The sequence below is a fragment of the Stomoxys calcitrans genome, chromosome 3 (genome assembly GCF_963082655.1).
Source record: "Stomoxys calcitrans chromosome 3, idStoCalc2.1, whole genome shotgun sequence".
Taxonomy (NCBI): domain Eukaryota; kingdom Metazoa; phylum Arthropoda; class Insecta; order Diptera; family Muscidae; genus Stomoxys; species Stomoxys calcitrans.
In genome coordinates this window covers 49,024,027-49,044,749 of record NC_081554.1, presented here as the reverse complement: position 1 = coordinate 49,044,749, position 20,723 = coordinate 49,024,027, and the positions used below count along the sequence as shown (strand labels likewise).

Here is a 20,723-nt window from a genome sequence, read left to right as displayed (position 1 = left end):
TAAAAAGTCCTCCACTATGCCCCCTGTGCCAATGTCTCCCTCTTGCATTGTGGTTACTAGCTGGGTACACCACTGTGCCCGCTGTCGGCAGTAATAACAAAATAGCGGCAATAAACAACATAAAACGTAAAGTGCGATACGTTGCGATGTGATGCCAACAAGATATGGGACCAAGCCATGCCACCAAAAATCCCATTGGAGAAGAACGTTGGGTGACCAAACAGCCAAACAACCATCATACCAAACTACCAACAAACAAACGAACGACCGACTGAACGACCTGTGCGCTGGCAGGCCAAGCGACCCAAAACGCTTACGAGAAAATATTTTAGTGCAAACATTAGCAGCATAGTCACAAGGAGCATTGTTTCATCTTCTTGCCGAAGACGACGACGACGACAAATCGAAAGAAATTCTATAAGCGCACGTTTCAATATCTTTCGTGCCGTAAGTCCCAATTCGTAGCTGTAGCTGCTGTTTGAGTGTTTTCTTAGTTTACTCTGCTTCTTCTTCTTCTTCCTCCTCTATATTTTCATCTTCTTAAGGTGGTGCTGGAGATGGTGGAGGTGTAGTTGCTGCTTCTGCTGATGATGATGGTAATGTTTTTTCGTTTGTTTTTATTTTCTATTTCTTCATCTCACTGTTCCTCTTCTTCTTCTTGTTCGTTGTATGCTCTTGCTCTACGTTTACTTCGTTTTTCTTTTTTTTGTCTTCTACGTCTTCTAAACAAAAGATATGAACGCAGAATTAAAATAAATAACGATGCAAAACAACAACAACAACAACAGCAAAAATATAAACGCCACAAAACGAATGCCTGCCATTGCCGCCTCAGTGAGAAATGAGAAACATATGAAATGACAGCAACAACAATAACCCACCCATAAGCCTTAGTCAAAGTCAGAGTTGCCACAGGTAGCGATATATGTATGGGTTATGAGTAAGATTTTGTAAAAACCCAGAACGAAAATGTTGTTATGCTTAATGTCTGGGATGTTTGTTTTTTACCGTTGAAAACTTTTTTTTTATACCCACCACCGAAGGATGGGGGTAAATTCAGTTTGTCATTCCGTTCGCAACACTTCGAAATATCCATTTCTAACCCTTTAAAGTATATATGTATATACTTGATCGTCGTAAAAATCTAGACGATCTAGCCTTGTCCGTCCGCCTGTCTGTTGAAATCACGCTCAAGTTTTAAAAAATAGATATGAACTTTTTTTTTTTGTCCATAGGCAGGTTAAGTTCGAAGATGGACTATATCGGACTATATCTTGATATAGCCCCCAAATAGACCGGTCCACCGATTTAAGGTCTTAGGCCCATAAAAGTCGCATTTATTATCCGATTTTGCTAAAATTTAGGACAGTGAGATGTGTTAGGTCACTCGACATTCTTCTTCATTTTGGCCCCGATCAGTCCAGATTTTAATATAGCTGCCAAAACCTTAAAGCTCTCAATTTAAGGCGTGTTTATTGTTCGATTTCGTCGAAATTGGGGATAGTGAGTTGTGTTAAGTTCTTCGACATCTTTCTGCAATTAGGTTTCGATCGGTCAAGATTTGGATATAGCTGCGATATAGACCGATCTCTCGATTTAAGGTTTTGCGCCCATAAAAGGCGTATTTATTGTTCGATGTAGCCGAAATTTGGGAGAGTAAGTTGCGTTAGGACCCTTGACATTTTTCTCCAATTTGGCCCGGATCGGTTCAGATTTGGATATAGCTGCCATATAGACCGATCTCTCGATTTAAGGTTTTGGGTTGATAAAAGGCGCATTTATTGTCCGATGTCGGCGAAGCTGTGTTAGGCCCTTCTATATCCCTCTTCAATTTGGCCGAGATCGGCTTAGATTTGGATATAGCTGCCATATAGACCGATCTCTCGATTTAAGGTCTTGGCCCCATAAAAGGCAAATTTATAAATCGATTTCGCTGAAATATTACACAGTGACTTATGTTAGGCCTTTCGACATACGTGTTTGCTATGACTTTCAACATCCAAGAACCGGTATCCCATTTGACACAGAAGTGAAAAGGCTAAATTTTTTAACGATTAAACCAAATTTAAATTTTTTAACGATTAAACCAACCGGGATTTATGATTAATTCGGTTTTAAACAGGATGTATGACCCATATGAAAGCGCCTGATTTGCCTACGATAATTTGTTCAAAGAACTTGGGCAATTGGTTCGTGGAGGAATGTGTAAAAAAATGTGGCCAGGCCGAATCTTATACACATTATACACATTTTGTTAACAGAAACCTAATTTTGACTTTGGTTTTATTTTTTGTTTTGAGAATCCCGACCAACCCCCATATCTTAAGATTGAGTTTCCCGACTTCCTGCTCTGCGGACATGACAAGCCTAAATTCTCTCGACGTTTGTAAGAAACAAAAATAAGATGTCAGCCATGTAAAAACTTCTCCCCAAAGAGGTGTCGCAGTGCGGCATGCCGGACTCAGCTATAAAAGGGAGGCCATTGAGCTTAAACAAGTAAACCAAAATTTCAAGCAAATCGTGTAAAAATTGCCTTCTCCAGTGGCTCAGAGTGTCAAATTGGGTGATAGATTTATGTGGCAGCTTTATCAGGTTATCAACCGATTTAGACCATGCTTGTTGGAAGTTATACCAAAACGACCTATGCAAAGTTTCAACCAAATTGGCAAAGTTGTTGCAAGTCATACCAAAACACCACTAGCAAAATTTCAATCAAATCGTATAAGAATTCCGCCTTTTAAAAGCTCAAGAAGTCTAATGGGTAGATCGGTTTATATGGCAGGTACATCAGGTTATGGACTTATTTAGGCCATACTCGGCACAGCTGTTAGAAGTCATTCTTTAACGATATGTGCAAGATTTCAGCCATATCGGATTTGATATTGCGCTCTTTAGACGCTCAAGAAGTCTAATCGGAAGATCGGTTTATATGGCAGCTATACCAGGTTATGAACCGATTTGAACCAGCACAGTTTTTGCAAGCCATAACAAAACAACTCGTGCAGAATTTTAGCAAAATCGGATAATAATTGCGGCCTCTAGAGGCTCAAGAAATCAAGACCCAACATCGGTTTATATGGCAGCTGTATCCGGTTATGGGCTCTTCTGCGTCATTCGTGGCACATATGTGCAAAATTGCAGCCAAATCGGATACGAATTGCTCCCTCTAGAAGATCAAGAAGTATTATAGTGTGATCGGTTTATATGGCAGCTATATCAGGTTACGAACCGATTTCAACCATGCATAGCACAGTTGTTAGAAGAATACCACGTGCAAAATTTCAGCCAAATCGGATAAGAATTGCGCACTCTAGAGGCTCAAGAAGTCAATACCCAAGATCAGTTTATATGGCAGCTATATCAAAACTTTCTTCTATCATAATCGTCTCATATCAAGGAGTTAAGTCCGATTAAAGTTTAAGTCCAATGATAAGGGGCCTCCTGTTTAACATCGAGTCTGAACGTCGTGTCATAAAGAGACTCCACTTGGTAAAGAAGTTTTAATATAAACAGCGCTATAATTTTTTCTGATGTTCGCGCCGAGATTTGAACCCAGGCGTTCGACGTCATAGGCGGGCATGCTAACTTCTGCTCCATGGTGGACTTCTATTTTTAGTTTAAACAGCAAAAATGTTTGCCGTAACAGCAGAAAGTCTTCTAAAAATGGGACAACAGCAGTTTAATGCTAAAATAGCAAACATTATCTGCTGTTGTCAAATGGTAGAAAGTTAATAAAACCTCAAAAATTTCATAAATATTTTAAAAATTTTTATATTTCATCTTAACTTTTAATTTACAATGGATTAAATGGATGAATTCATTAAACAGTCCATTATTTTTTCTAATTTAATATCAGCAGACTAATTTCTCTTAGTGCATTCATTTGATTCTCATATTTTGATATATTTTTTTACGTTCTATATTGTTTAATTTATTTTTAAGTTAATATTTGAAAAAGAAGTTCATGGTATTTAGCATTTTATTCTATTTTTTTGTCCTACCCAATTGCTAAGTCTTTAATTCCCATCTATTAAATTGAGTTACAAACAAACCATAACGGCAACACTGTTTCCCCATCATAGCTCTTTACCAGCTCAATGGCTCAAATACAGGAGCAAAATATCCCGTGTTGTAGAATGTCGGTAATTTTTACCCTACCGTCTGTCCGTCCATCTGTACGTCAGTTGGTCGGTCACTGGTGTTGCCTGGTTTTGTTCCATCCACGTTGACGGAGCTGACTGCCTTTAATGGCAGTCGTCAAGAGTTCTTGTTGTTGTTGTTTGTTGGTGGAGTGGCAGCGGGTGGCTGTTGTGGTGTGGAGTAGAGTGGCGGTTCGTTTGGCATATTTGTTATTTTCTCTGTTGAAATACGACGGCTCCAACACTTACTCGCTCGTGCTTGTAGTTTGTTCTCTAATTCTCTCCGCTGTATGAGAATTCGTTGTACTTCGTAGTTCGTTTACATTAAATGTTGAATGTCGCTTCGTCGTTTAACTGACATGGGGGGATGGTTGCCATAGGCCGTTATAGAAAATTTCAAAGCTGTATTTTATGGCAAGTTTTGTACAGAATTTGCCCAAGAAACCATAGATTTATGTTGTAAATAAGATCGATATTCTAGGTTTTAACAACAAACTCGAAAGTTTGGTTTCGACGGGGGGAAAAATGAAAGTTTGTCATTTAAATCAAAAACTTAATTTTTGACCCCAGGAAAATGTCTTAAAATTTGGTGTTAAGTAAGATTTTGACAACCGCTTGGTGAGCTATTTTAATCGAAAGCTCATTTTTGACTCATGACTTCCTGGGCAAAATGTCTTTGAATTTGGTGTTAAGCAAGATTTTGAAAAAAGCTTGGTGAGTTATTTTAATCGAAAGCCCAATTTTTTACTCATGGCTTTCTGGGCAAAATATCTTTGAATTTGGTGTTAGATAAGATTTTGATAATCTCTTGGTGAGCTATTTTTAATCGAAGTATAGATCTGAGACCCAACGTGACTCAAGTACGAGTAGATATGTTCTAATGATTCAAAATGGTCCATAACCTGATATAGCTCCCATATATATACTTATCTTCCTATTTGGCTCCCTGGACCTCTACACTCAGATAAAAGTTGATACCAATTCCGGTACCAAAGGGTATTGATAGTAAAGCAACACCGTATGGTAAGAAAGTATTATACGCTTGGCATATAATATGATTATTACCGTTTGGTACTAGCCTTATTAACGAACTGGCATTGGTTTCAATAATAATATGTTACTGGTTGTAGTTCGAACCCGTTATTGGTTTAATTACTAAGCCGTTATTGAATATTTCACATCGTAATGAACGAAAGCGAAAAAAGGCATTGAAATAATTTTAATACTATTTTATTGAATAATTACAAAAAAAAATGTTGCACCATTGCCAACCTCGATTCTTTGTATACATCAATTGATTCCATATCCATTGATTTATTTAATGCACACAAATCGTATTTAAACATTTTATTGAATTAAACAAGTAAAAGCGTGCTAAGTTCGGCCGGGTTCATATCATAGAAACCCACCACCATGAACTCTACTAAAATATGGAAGCTATATCTGGTTATAGATAGGTTATAGGTTATGCGGCTTCCAGGGATCAAGAAGTCAAATCGGTAGATCAGTTTATACGGGAGCTAAATCAGGTTATAGACCGGTTTAAACCGCACTTGACACTGTTAATGGAAGTCATAACAGAACACTGTGGGCAAATTTTCAGCCAAATGGGACAAAAACTGCGGCTTCCAGGGGCTTCAGAAGTCTAATTTTGAGATCGGTTTGTATGGCAGCTGTATTAGATTCTTGACCAATTTAGACCGTACTTGGCGCAGTTGTTGAAAGTCATAACAGAACATGATGTGCACCATGTGCAAATCTAACAAAAATTGTGGTTTCCAGGGGCTCAAGAATTCAAATCGGGAGATTGGTTTATATGGGAGCTATGTCAGGCTATAAACCGATTTGAACCAGACCTGGTACAGTTGTTGGAAGTCATGACAGAACATTATGCTCATATTTTCACCCAAATTGGAAAAAACTTTGGCTTCCAGGGGTTCAAGAAGTCAAATTTTGAAATCAGTTTATGAGGAGCTGTATTAGGTTTTTGGCCGATTTAGACCGATCATGGCACATTGTGGAAAGTCATAACAGAACACCATGTCCATATTTTCAGCCAAATCCAACAAAAATTGCGGCTTGTAAGGGCTCAAGAAGTCAAATCGGGAGATTGGTTTATATGGGAGCTATATCCAAATCTGAACTGTCATTTGCAATCCCCAACAACCTGCATTAATATTAAGCATCTGTGCAAAATTTCAAGCCTCTAGCTTTATGCGTTCGACTGCTATTGTGATTTCGACAGACGGACGGACATGGCTAGATCGACTTAAAATGTTATGACTATCAAGAATATATGTATATGCTTTATGGGGTCTCAGACGAATATTTCGAGGAGTTACAAACAGAATGACGAAATTAACATACCCCCTTCCTACGCCATTTTTCAATGACGTCAATATTTTGAGCACAAATCTAAACGGTGACATGAATACAAATGCAACGCCGTCAATTCTTAACAGCCTCCTTCTTTTGGTATTAGCTTGATACCAAATGGTATTAATAATATTTGCCAATAACGCAATAAAACAATACCAGCCGGTATTGGCAAAGTACCGACCTTTTCCTATCAGTGAAGAGGACGCAATTCTTATTCGATTTAGCTGAAATTTTGCACTGTCGTTTTGTTATGACTTCAAAAATTGTGCCAAATATGATTCAAATTAGACCATAATCTGATATAGCTTCCGTATAAACCGTTTTCGCAGTTTGACTTCTTGAGCCTCTAGAGGGCGTACTTCTTTTCCGATTTGAATGAAATTTTACACAATGATTTCCGAAACCTGATTTAGCTTCATTATACATCTATATTTCGATTTGACATTTTGAGTACCCAAAGGAGGCAATTCTTATCCAAATATATATTAAATGCATGGGATTCATTGCTTCACATCTCATTATCATGTTCCAGTTTCTGCCTTAAAGAAACCCTGTAAAGAACTTTATGCATGCGATTCAGGGAGGAGGGAAAGAAAAGTGTACCAGTAGTCGGGCGTTTAAGGATTTTGCCCATTTTCAAACTATTCACCTTCCGAGTACAAATGTTCAATTGAAATTTGGTTTTTAAGATTAGAAATTTTGTTTTGTTTCGAAGAGGAAAGCTAGAGATCACAACGTACGGCCCTTCACACCTCATATAGGTGATGAGTAATTGTAACCAAACTATTCAGATCTCTCCATTGCACAGGTTTAATCCACACGGTGGTACGTGTAATTATGTATCCAATGCCTCCTCGGTTAACCCAGAAGAAAATAAGTTTGTGTCTATTTTGTGTCCCCTGGTTGTAAGTGGTAACTATAAACTTATAACTGTAGCTATGTATGTCCTTGAATACAACAATTTAGTGGGCTGAAATATTCCCTATTACCCTTGCAAGATAAAATTAGAAAATGTTTACTTCTCACAATGCAAACATATTTCAATGTTTTTGTTTGGGGCATGCTTCCCCCCTAAAAAAGGTAATTTTGCTTATTACTCTCTATCTCTCTCTCTCTCTCTCTGCACTGCTCTTAGAAATGATAAACATTTTAAAATTGATTGCCGGTTGCTGCTTTAAATAAACGTTTCTTCCATGTAGTTTTCTCAAAACCCGAAATGCTCCAACACAGTTTAAGCCACACAGAAAAGGTCCCGGGCCATGCCACACCATACCATACGACTCCACAATCATGCCACCATACTATCCAAGTTGCTTTCTTGGGCTTAGCTGCTCCTTCTTCGTCTGTAGTGTATTCTTGGGTGAACGAAAAAATCTTAAGGATACACATACGGTGCACTGCGGTATTATTGAATTGTTCGTTTCTGAAGTAGTATTTGTTCTTGTTGTTGTTGTTGTTGCCAGAGTTCAACCTCATGTGCGTGTTTGTGTTCCCATCCCAATGAGAAAAAAAGTATTTTTGGTAATGCAACTTCAAGAACATAACACAACAGCCAGCACTAACAACAACAACAACAACGACGACAACAACGGCAGCAATCAGAAAAAATAATATATAAATAAAATTTGTAAACAAACTATAAAAATGTGTTGTATGTCTGTCCTTACGTCAAAAGGTACAACCGTCCGTCCATCCATTCATGTGTCTGTTGGGCTGTCTGTCTGTTTGTCTGTCATTTTGTTCTTCTGCCACCTTTTGTTCACTATTCTGTTTTAGAGTTGCCTCTCTCAAAACTCTCCCAATTTTGTTACTCTCCCTGCACTTATGCACTCAGCAACTCTCACGCATACCGTAGTGTGCATAAAATTATTCCTAATAACACTAAGAGTGATGCCAATACCTCCCATATAATAGAAAAAAGCGTTGTTACGACACAAGAAGTGCAAATATATGCTAAAAATTAAACATTTAAAACAAAGCACTTCAAATTTCAGATAAAATGAAAATAATAGTCGGATTGTAAGCTGAGACAAACAGCGTATATGCATTGGGTTGCCCAAAAAGTAATTGCGGATTTTTTAAAAGAAAGTAAATACATTTTTAGCAAAACTTAGAATGAACTTTAATCAAATATACTTTTTTTACACTTTTTTTCTAAAGCAAGCTAAAAGTAACAGCTGATAACTGACAGAAGAAAGAATACATTTACAGAGTCACAAGATGTGAAAAAAATTTTCAACGCCGACTATATGAAAAATCCGCAATTACTTTTTGGGCAACCCAATATATGAATAGAAAAAGAATAAGGAAAGTAAATTATTTATTCAATAGATAAAATATGTCATTCTATTCAGAATGAAGTTTTCCTCATTTCACTTAAACACATTGCTACACTTATCGGTTCTAAAGATGTTGTTACATACCATGCGCGCGCACTAAAAACGCATTAAAAATGCAACTCTGCAAACAAATCCCACAAAATCGACGGTCAAAAGTTAAGAAGTTTAAATTTTGATGATTAGACTCGTGCGTCATTCTGTGTTGTCATACGTGAAGTTGCGTTTTTAGGAGTCAAAGTTAAAAAATGTTGAACTTTTTCGCATCGCTTTTGTGGGATTTGTTTGCAGAGTTGCATTTTTAGTGCGTGCGCATTGTACGTGACTCCGCCTTAATCTATAAATACAAATGTATTAAACTGCTACAACTTGCCGTCTCCATAGAGAAATATCACCAACGCTACGTACACTCAGAGAAAAGCAACCTAAAATCAGGAAATAATAATGAATAATGTTCCTTTCAAGTTGTCTGTTTTTATATGGAAACAATGTATTTAGAATTGTGGTTTCTCAACCTTGAATTAAAAATGCTACATTTTAGAAATAAGATTGTACAACTTTGATTCAACATTGAAACAGTCTTGGATTTAGAATGAAACATTGTAGAATTAAGATTGTTTTACTTTGAAATAATATGAAATTATGGATTTAAACTAGGTTAAAAACTTTTTCAGAGCATGAAATGTATGAGAACAACATATTTGTTGTACAGAGGCTCAAGAAGTCAAAGTCCGATATCGGCTTATTTGACAGCTATATCAAAACGTGGAACGATTTTGTATCAAGTGTTTTGTTATGACTTTCAACGACTGTGCTAAGTATGGTCCAAATCGGTTCAAAACTTGATATAGCTGACATATAAACCGATCTCGCATACCTACTTCTTCAGTCTCTAGAGTGTGCAATTAATATCCGATTTGGCTGATATTTGCACGCAGTCTTTGTTTCGACTTGCAACAACTAGGCCAAGTATGGTCCAAATCGGTTCAAAACTTGATAAAGCTCCCATATAAACCCATCTTCTAAATGGAATTTTCAACCTCAGGAGGGCGCAACTAGGCTTTAGGCTTGGGATTTGGCTAAAAAAATTTTCAACGACTTCTCCTATAACATTCCACATAGTTGCCAAACTTCGGTCCATGACTTGATATAGATCCCATATAAACCGATCTCCCGATTTTTCTTCTTAAGTCCCTATAGTACTCGATTCTTATCCAAATTGGCTGAAATATTGCGCAATGCTCTTCTACTTTGGTCTCCAACATCCAAGCTAAGTATGGTCTGAATCGGTCAATAACCTGCAATAGTTCCAATAGCATGTCAATTGGTTTCCATTATCCTTTGTTTGCCTATAAAGAGATATCGGGCAGAAAACTTCACAAATGCGAACCATGGAGGAGGGTTTATAAGATTCATCCCGGCTGAATTTAACATAAGAATTAGAAATTAAAATCAATCTGAACCAAATGGCCTATTTGCAACAGCCAAAAATCTACATCAATAAGAACTATCTATGAAAAATGTCATGCGGATAGCCTCATTCATTCGAATGCTGTCGTGATACCGGCTATATGTTGAACGGACATACTGGGTAGACTGACTTAACCCATTAGCGACGAATGGGTAGAATTATACCCAAGAATAGAACTGTCTTCGAAAAATCTAGCTCGAGTTAGGAAAAAGATATGTAAATGAAATTTGGATTGGCGTTAAGTGGACGAATGAAACTAATGAAAAAATTTCCCGTCATATAAGATCATCTTCAATTCCAACTTCAAAAAAAATAAATATTATAAATCATTCTAAATACTGCAAAATTGACAAGGCATATTGAAAGACCTCGCAAAAGACCTTGTTGAGGAACTCTGCGCGGGCTCTTTGACTGGAGCATAAGTAATAGGGATTTCAATCAATTTTTTTAAAATAATAGCAACAATGTTCCTGCTTTTGGCATATAACAAAGAAATGCTTTTTTATACCCTCAACCATAAGAGGGTATCTTTGTAACTAATCGAAATATTGATCTGAGACCCAACAGTCTTTAGGTCTGTTCGCGTACTTTTCCAGTAAAAATTTGCCGGAGAGTAAGACCCATTTTATTCCCTTTAAAAAATTTACAAGCAAATGTACGCGAACGACTTCCAGTGAAAATTTGCAGAACAACAGCGGTTGTTTGTTTTGGTTGGTTTTTTATTTGCTTGCTTAAGAAAGCAATTTTTTTTTTAATAAAAATTCAGGCGATACTTCTTGTGAGGTATTTTCCTTAGATTAAAGGAAATTTAATGACCCGAGAGTGACAAGACTAGAAAGGGAGCCATTAGTCGTATCCGTGGTCTTCGTGCCGCTGGACAGCCGTCACAATTTACGAATGTCATACGTGGCGTCAAGCGCCTTGCTTGTCCCATATGCAATCTCTGCACTGATGCTGAAGAATCTGGATCTGCTTGTCAAAAACCTAACAACTGTTCTCAGCCTGTCTGAACACTATTATAGTACCCGATGTTTGGAAGAGGGGCAGTGCGATCCGGCTACTGAAACCTGGAAAGAACAACGCCAAGGGGGAGTCGTACAGACCGATCTCCTTTCTCTCATCAGTAGCCAAGACGCATAAGGGACTACTCCTCCCTATCCCCCCGTTGGACAATTATCATTCGCCGAGCATCAGCATGCATTCGCTTGCTTTACATGCCAACGGCTTTACATTTGTCGGCAGTACTTGGTGAGCTGACAAAGAAACCTTGTACTTACCTACTAATGCATCTGAATATTGTGGCTTTACTCTGGCCAAGGGATCATGTGGCGGCTATGGTCACTGTGTTATCATTGAAGATATCTGTATTCGTTTACAATCGGCAGACTAAGTAGCACTATTTTTTTCCAATTCCACTGTGCAGGTTTTTTTTTTCTAACTGCCCAGTCAGACTCAATCAATCCCAGGGCAGCATCTCCCCTCCTTAACAAATTCAAGGAAACGGTGTTAGTTTCATCGTAGCTCTCCGATCCGAGAATCATTCCATCAAAACACTTAAGAAACTAATAATTGCTTTTTTCTTGGTATCTGAAATTATGCAATGTTTTAATTTTTCAAAATTTTCCAAATAATTCCGCAAATTTTGCACTTACCTTTCAATGTAGAACAAGCTACTTGAGGTAAAATCACAACTTCATTTGGCGAGTTTTCTGTACCTGAACACTGGCGCCTGCCTTGAATCTTAATTAAAAGTTAATAAAAATTAAACAAATTTAATAATTTGGCAATAAACAATTTTTTCTATTTTACCTACTTCTGCCTTTTTGATCCGTTTTAGTGTTAGCTTTTGTATTTTCGTGTAACAGCTGCTTTTCATAAAACAGCTGACCTTTACAAAACATCTGTTCAAATTTCTGCTGCCACAAATCCCAGTAGAAAGCAGGTTTTCTATTATCGAACTGTCAAAATTTGCACTCTCTCGCGCCCTCTTCTGCTGACAAATTAAATACTTAAACGACTTCTAGTAAAAATTTTTCCAAACTTGCACAAATTTCCCGAACAGAGCTATAATAAAGTAATGTGTTTAGCATAAGTTGTATTTTATTCAATTCTCAACACACTTTGTCTTTTCTCCATTTACTACCAAACTCACTTCCTTTTGATACTCTTTCCATACTTTCATTGTTATAATTATAAACTACTGAAAAAAGACGCTGAAATAGCACATTATAACAATATAGTTGATAACACTGACATCCCCATTGAAGTATGCTAACTCTGCTGTTATTTATTTCTCTTTGCGCTCTCTTGCTCTCAGTGGCTAGGTACTCAACCACCATCTGCTGTGAGAGAAATGCACAAAGCCATCGTAGTCGTCGTCGTCGTTGTCGTTGTCGTTTTAGCTCCATACAAATTTGACAGTTTTCTCATAAGTCAGTGTCAAAGATTGTATTGTATCTTTCGGTTATACGGTGGTCCGTCTGTCGTGTGTGCCGTATTTTGCGCCGCGTACATTATTCAGTGTTGTGTTGCGTTTCGTTTGGTCGTTGAATTTTATTCGGTGAATGTGGAAGTGTACAACATAGCCTACTCCGCTTATAGCGAGCTACAGCGACTCCACACACACATACATATATACAGCAAAAGCGAGATATAACCCAACTAGCAAGCGAGCAAGCAACTCCTCAATAATTCTGGGTGTGCGTTTGTGTTTCTTTGTTTTCTTTTAATTATTTTTTTTTTGGTGTGTGTGTGTTGATTTGGTTGTATTTTTGTTTCTTATATGTCTTCTGCTTCTACTTCGTTTGGTATTATGTTTCGTGTATGTTGCCAAGATGAAGAAGAAGAAGAAAAGCTATGAAAAAAAAAGAATTTAATTTGTTTATTACAAGCAACAACAAAAAGAAGAAAATCTGATTTTATCTTAATTTAATTAATAACAAAAATCTAGAAGCAGAAGAAGTAGAAGTGTAGTCCCTCAGTGTAACGCCAATTTGGAGAGCTCTGCTGCTCTCTAAAAGTTCTGTGAAGTGAAAATTGTGCACAAAAGATACTTTTGTATCTATTTAAAAAAAAGGCATGCATGCATTATGATGGTGAAACAAATAAAACAACACTGGCAAAAATAAAATAAAACATACAAGAAAAGCAATATAATATTCCGGAAATTGTTACAAGAATGTTGGGAATGGCTCGAAACCGTTTATTCTACTTGACGGCATTAGTGCGTTCATTGTGGGCTGCTTGCTGCCTGCTGCCCTCTATGTAATGGAATTGTTGTGTTGTAGTGCGTTTACTTGTAGTACATCTATCTCGTTGGCGAGTTTTAGATGCGTCGTGGTCTTATTGTCCGATGGTGAGCTATGCTCGGCAATGAAATTTCTCAGAATCCATAAAATGTTCCGTTAATACAAAATAATTTCAAAACCAGTTTCAATGTGCAACAACTACCAATAGTTCAGTCTAAAACCAAAAAAAAAAACAAAAAAAAATTTTTTTCCAATTAAAAATGTAAATTGTTGGTGTGTATACGAAATGAATTAAAAAAAAGAAACACACATGCACATACATGTATAATTAAAAATATTCCTCTAGTGGATAATTGAGATTTATTTGTGTTTTAATACGAAATTCAAATGGGATATCTACGAGTAGTTCCAGCGAAAGTATCTTCGTAACCAGAAGGAAACCACCATACACACTCACTCATATGCTGTGCCATGCCATGCCATGCCATCTCTATGCAGAGGAGGTAAACTCCTCTAGTGAAGATACTTTTGTATCTGTGTTGCCCCACCATAGCAAAACCAACAACAACAACAGCAGCAGATTTTGTGGCAGGTATCTTCCAAGCTCCAATGCTTTTAGGATATTAAAGTGTTAAGCCACACAAAATGGTCTTAAAGCATTGCGATTTGTGGTATATGGGTATCTGAGTGTAACCAAATAAATGAAATTAAATAAAAAACGAAAGAAAGAAATATTTAAATGGAAATTCAAAAAATGGTATCTAAATATCTGAAAGTGTGCATATAAAATTCTTAATTAATAACCTTTTGAAAATTGCCACAGTATCTTTAAGATAAAGAATTTCCATTATATATCAAGTTGGTGGAAACTGGTTTTTAACCTTAAGGGAAGTGCATGAAGTAATTTTGTTGAATAAAACGTGTAAAACGATGCTAGCAGTTGTGAAAACAAACAAATTTTCAAGAACTTTTTTCGTTAATTTAGGTGGCAATAGAAAAAAAAATTAAATAAAAAAAGGAAAAAAGCTATTCAAGAATGCAAAGGTTTGACATATGAAGTACAACGAAATAATGTTTATAAAGTACAAGACACAAAAAATGTCAAAAATTCTGAAAGAAAAAAGTTTAATAATCCTACAAGTTATGAAAAACCGATCAAATATGTTCAAACTGTAATAACTACGACTCACAAATGACAAGATTATTGAAATTTACCCAAAATTTGTCGAACATATATATGGGAGTTATATCTCATTCTAAACCGATTTCAAAATTTTGGCAATATTGATCAAAAAATGCGCTTACAGTGGCGCTAGAAGTGAAAATCGGGAGATATACATCTATGACAGCTATATCCAAATCTGAACCGATTTCAATGAAATTCACCTGCAATGTCGGGAGTCATAAGAAAATCTTTCCTGCCATATTTCAAGAAAATCGATTAAAAAATGACTATTTGATTACAATATTACTGCGAATCGGACGAACATATATATGGGAGCTATTTCTAAATCTGAACCGATTTCGAGTAAACTTTATAGACATTGAATAAGTCATCGAAGAAAGCATTGTACAAAATTTTGGGAAGATTGGTCAATAAATGCGCTTGCAGTGGCTCTAGAAGTGAAAATCGGGCGATATATATAAATGAGAGCTATATCCAAATCTAAACTGATTTCCATAAAATTCAACAGTATTGTCGAGAGGCAAGAGAAAATCCTTCCTTGCAAATTTCAAGAGAATCGGTTAACAAATGACCATTTTATTGCATTATAACTGCAAATCGGACGAACATATATGTGGAAGCTACAACCAAATCTGAACCAATTTTAATGTAATTTCGGGAGTCATAAGAAAATCTTTCCTGCCAAATTTCAAGAGAATCGGTTAACAAGTGACAATTTTATTGCATTATTTCTGCAAATCGGGCGAACATATATATGGGAGCTATATCCAAATCTGAACCGATTTCTATAAAATTCACCTGTAATGTCGGGAGTCATAAGAAAATCTTTCCTGCCAAATTTCGAGAGAATCGACTAACATATGACCATTTGATTACAATATTACTGCAAATCGGACGAACATATATATGGAAGCTATGTGTAAATCTGAACCGATTTCGAGCAAACTTTATACACATTGTGTAGGTCGTCGAGGAAAGCGTTGTTGAAAATTTTGGGAAGATTGGTCAATAAATGCGCTTGCAGTGGCTCTAGAGGTGAAAATCGGGCAATATATATAAATGAGAGCTATATCAAAATCTAAACCGATTTCCATAAAATTCAACAGTATTGTCGAGAGGCAAGAGAAAATCATTCCTGACAAATATCAAGAGAATTGGTTAACAAATGACCATTTTATTGCATTATTACTGCAAATCGGACGAACATATATATGGGAGCTGCATCCAAATCTGAACCGATTTTAATGAAATTCACCTGTAATGTCGGGAGTCATAAGAAAATCCTTCATGCATATTTCGAGAGAATCGATTAACAAAAGACCATTTTATTGCAGTATTACTGCAAATCGGACGAACTTATATATGGGAGCTACATCCAAATCTGAACCGATTTCAATGAAATGATCCTGCAATGTCGGGAGTCATAAGAAAATCTTTCCTGCCAAATTTTAAGAGAATCGGTTAACAAATGACAATTTTATTGCATTATTACTGCAAATCGGACGAACATATATATGGGAGCTATATCCAAATCCGAACCGATTTTCTCCAATTTCAATAGGCTTCGTTTCTAGGCCGAAAAACATGCCCATTCCAAATTTGAAGACGATCGGAGGAAAATTGAGACCTGTACACGACTACATGTAAATACTAACATGAATAGACGCACAGACAGACGGACAGACACACGGACGGAATCAGAAAGTGATTCTGAGTCGATCGGTATACTTATCAATGGGTCTAACTCTCTTCGTTTTTGGTGTTACAAACTAATTCACTGTACCACAGTAGTGGTTTAGGGTATAAATAGCATGGCAATTGAAGTGAAGCAACTGTAATATTACATTATCCTGCAAACATCTGTAAGTTAAAAAACAAATATTTGCCAAAAATTGCTTTCATCTTACCAGCAAACACCATAAAAACTCCCAAGCAGAGTTCCAATTTATTTGGAAAAATCCAGAGAAAAAAGTTTTACCATAAACCAAATCAAACAAGTGATTAAGAACAAGTAAGAGCGTGCTAATTTCGGCCGGGCCGAATCTTATATACCCTCCACCATGGATCGCATTTGTCGAGTTCTATGCGCAGTATCTCTTTTTAGGCAAGCAAAGAATATTGAATAAAAACTGTTATGCTATTGGAGCTATATCGAGTTATAGTCCGATTCGGACCATAAATGAATGCTGAACATTGTAGAAGTCATTGTGTAATATTTTAGTTCATTCGGATAAGAATTGCTCCTTGTAGGGGCTCGAGAAACAAAATCGGGAGATCGGTTAATATGGGAGCTGTATCAAGCTATTGATCGATTCAGACCATACAAGAAACGTATGTAAAAAGTCGTGAGAGAAGCCGTTGTACAAAATTCTTTCAAATCGGATGAGAATTGCGCCCTCTAGAGGCTTAAGAAGTCAAGATCCCAGATCGGTTTATATGGCAGCTATATCAGGTTATGGACCGACTTGAACCATACTTAACATAGATATTGGAAATCATAACAAAACACCTCAAGGGAAATTTCAGCCAAATCGGATGAGAATTGCGCGCTCTATTGGCTCGAGAAGTCAAGATCCAAGATCGGTTTATAAGACAGCTATACCAGATTATGAACCGATTTGAATCATACTAAACACAGTTGTTGGAAGTAATACCAAAACACTACGTGCAAAATTTCAGTCAAACCGGATGAGAATTGCGCCCTCTACAGGCTCAAGAAGTCAAGACCCAAGATCGGTTTATATGGCAGATATATCAAAACATGGACCGATTTGGCCCATTTAAAATACCAACCGACCTATACTAATAAAAAGTAATTGTGCAAAATTTCAAGAGGCTATCTTTACCCCTTCGAATGTTAGCGTGGTTAGATCGGACGAGAATTGCGCCCTCTAGAGACTTTAGAAATCCAGATCCCAGATCGGTTTAAATGGTAGATATATCAGGTTATATATCGATTTGAACCATATATAGCGCAGTTGCTGGAAGTCATAACAAAATAGTTCATGATAAACTTCAGCCAAATCGGATAAGAATTACGCCTTCTAAAGGTTCAAGAAGTCAAGATCCAAGATCGGCTTATATGACAGCCATATCAGGTTATAGACCGATTTGATCCATATTTGGCACAGTTATTGAAAGTCATAACAAACAACTTCATGCTAAATTTCAGCCAAATCGGATAAGAACTGCGCCCTCTAGAGGTCCAAGAAGCCAAGATCCAAGATCGGTTCATATGGCCGACCGATTTTAACCCTACTAAGCACAGTTATTGGAAGTCATAACCAAACACCTCAAGCTAAACTTCAGCCAAATTAGACTAGAATTGCGCCCTCTAGTGGCTCAAGAAGTCAATACCCAAGATCGGTTTTAATGGCAGCTATATCAGGTAATGAACCGATTTAAAACATACTTGGCATAGTTGTTGGAAATGAAAAACCAAAACACCACGTGAAAAACCTCAGCCAAATCGGATAAGAATTGCGCCGCTATAGCTACCGCTATTAACGCTTAGGGAATTTCTCTATTTGATTTGGACGGATTCCCCGGCCATGATATAAGCCGAATGTTCTTACGAGGGTTGCCATTTATATTTTGGGATTAGACAACCCTCGTGTTGCAATCCGCCAAATGACAGCTCTATCGTAAAGCTTGACATTTTTGAGGTTATATTTACTCAGATCGTTTTGACATACGAGCGCTATTTGTGTTTTTTACAGTAACTTAAAACATTCATCTCGCCCAAAAAATTGAATTAAATCGTGAACACTTTCGTTCGATTTTTTTTATAACTTCCGACGTGGATTAACTCAACAACAGTGCATCGATGAACTTAATTCAATATTTGGCGATGAAGCTCCATCAAGGACCAGTGTTTATCGATGGTATGGTGAATTCAAGCGAGTTCGTAGTTCACTCCAAGACGAATTTCGTGAAGGTCTTCCAAAATAAGTTGTTGTTGCAATAACCATTGATGCTGTGGGCCAACTGATGTGTCATGTGACCTATCGTGAGATTGAGACAACCTTAGGCATAAGTGGAACCAGCATACATTCAATATTGCATGACCGTCAAAAAAAATTGTTCCCGTTGGGTCCCACACAATTTGTCAATCGCTCAAAAAAAGGCTCGTGTCAATTGGACGAAAGAAATGCTCAAAAAATACGAAACAACTGCATTTTTGATCACTCAAAACTTCGACTTGAGTCATCCGCCGTATAGTTCTGACTTGGCACCGAATGACTTCTTTTTATTCTCATACGTAACAAATAAAATGAGAGTTCAACGTTTTTCGATACCTGAAGAAGCGGTTGATGCGTTCAGAACACATGTTTTGGTGATACCTCATAGGGGGGAATATTTTTAAAAAATAATGAAGTTATTATATGTTTAAAATTTGTTTTTGTGTTTTCTAAACCCGAAATATAAAAGGCAACCCTCGTATCAATGTGTTAGCAAAATACCTCCATAATTTCACCGCGTTTGTTGGTGCCAAAAAGCATCGTTCTCACACTGACATATAAAATATCTATAAAATAGGAATGTCAATATGTGTTTGATATCCCTAGTCATACACATATAAAAGGAAATGAGAGATAAATCTCGGAAATAAAAGTGAACTGTCCGGGTAAAAGTTTTGCTTTATGATATGAGCAATTGATGTTTTGTTTTGTTGCAGATTTCCTTTGCAGATGTCTTATTTTATCATAGCGAAGTTTAATATGGCTGAAATACACATTCTAAAAAAAACTACATTTCCCATAAATATTCCATTAATGAGGAGAAAAGACCCACAGATCCCAGATGATCCCAATTTCTATGGCTTCAATACCTCCCCCTCTCTCGATGACGACTCTGGGTTTAACTTCAGCTGTATTGGTCCCGCCGATGTCCTTGAGTGTATCGCGACTGTAAAGTCTAACGCTTTCGGATCTGATGGCATTGATTCTAGATTGGTAAGACTCTTGCTCCCCTTTATTATTCCTCATGTAACCTATGTTTACAAAAGGATTTTGATCTCGAGTTATTTTCCATTAGCGTGGAAGCATGCCAAGATCATCCCACTGCCTAAGAATTCCAAGGAATATAGACCAATTGCGATTCTTTATTACTTGTCAAAGGTCTTTGAGAAATTGCTATCTTTGCAAATGTCGTCTTTTGTCAGCGAGAACTCTTTGTTATATGTGAGATAGTCCGGGTTTCGTTCTAACCACAGTTGCGTAACTGCTTTGGCAGAGGTCACTGAGAGGATGAGGGTCAATTTGGAGAATGTCAAGATAAATGTCCTTGTTCTTCTTGAACATTCTAAGGCATTGAAAATGTGGATCATGTTATGTGATAAGATGAGACATCTTTACAATTTTTCTTCTAAGTCCGTTCGTCTTATTTCGTCGTACCTGTCACACCGTACTCAGTTTGTCAGTTATAAGTCTTCTGTATCGTCGCCTCTGCTTGTTTTAAAAGGTGTTCCTCAGGGATCAATTCTGGGTCCTTTTCTCTTTTCATTGTACAGTAACGACTTGGCGAGTCAATTATCAAATATATATCGGCAGTCCGAGAGATGAGATTGTTGAAAACATACGTCTGCTTAATCATGATCTGTCAAGAGTCAGCACGTGGGCGAAAGCCAATGGCCTGTGTCTCAACCCTGTAAAGTCCAAGTGTGTTGTTATCAAAAACAGGCTGTCTTGTTATACCCTCCACCATAGGATGGGGGTATACTAATTTCGTCATTCTGTTTGTAACTACTCGAAATATTCGTCTGAGACCCCATAAAGTATATATATTCTTGATCGTCGCGACATTTTATGTCGATCTAGCCATGTCCGTCCGTCCGTCCCTCTGTCTGTCGAAAGCACGCTAACTTCCGAAGGAGTAAAGCTAGCCGCTTGAAATTTTGCACAAATACTTCTTATTAGTGTAGGTCGGTTGGCATTGTAAATGGGCCATATCGGCCCATGTTTT

The 20,723-nt window shown here is 37.1% G+C and overlaps 1 protein-coding gene across 8 annotated transcripts in view; it reads left to right on the top strand.

Annotated features, from left to right (window-relative positions):
- Window positions 1-20,723, top strand: part of LOC106081216 (uncharacterized protein DDB_G0271670) — an 833,764-nt gene that overhangs the window by 756,336 nt on the left and 56,705 nt on the right. For 5 of the 8 annotated variants that reach the window (XM_059364486.1, XM_059364485.1, XM_059364484.1 and 2 more), the window contains exon 1: window positions 12,892-13,024. The exons of the other annotated variants lie outside the window; for them this stretch is intronic. The gene's annotated coding sequence lies outside the window, so the exon portion shown is untranslated. Of the gene's footprint in view, window positions 1-12,891; window positions 13,025-20,723 lie in introns of those variants that run through there. 8 annotated transcript variants of the gene reach the window in all.